Below are 346 nucleotides of genomic sequence, written 5' to 3'. Positions count from 1 at the left end.
TAGAACACGTTACCACTAAAAGCGATTACCGATTTTTTGCTGGGTCTCAACAAAATGGACAAGAAAAAATTTGCCATTATTTCGTGTGTGTGTTCAAGAAATTTTAATATCGCATCAGAGTTGCCATTTTAGCCGTTTTCCGGCTAGATTTAGCCGGTTGCGATAGCAAACAGCCGGAAAAATTTCGATTTAGCCGGAAGCCGATTTGTTAGCCGTTTTGCAGAAAAAAATTAGCCGTCTTTAGCCGATTTTGCTATTTGCCTTGTTTTCTTAAATTTCAAATATGTATATATGTTTCCATTTTTGACTAAGCGACCCAAAATCTGTTAGAAATGGCTACTAGCCT

Source organism: Rhagoletis pomonella, unplaced genomic scaffold, assembly GCF_013731165.1.
Source record: "Rhagoletis pomonella isolate Grant_MI unplaced genomic scaffold, Rhpom_1.0 Rhpom_scaffold_00016, whole genome shotgun sequence".
Lineage (NCBI taxonomy): Eukaryota > Metazoa > Arthropoda > Insecta > Diptera > Tephritidae > Rhagoletis > Rhagoletis pomonella.
Note: the sequence above shows the minus strand (reverse complement) of the source record.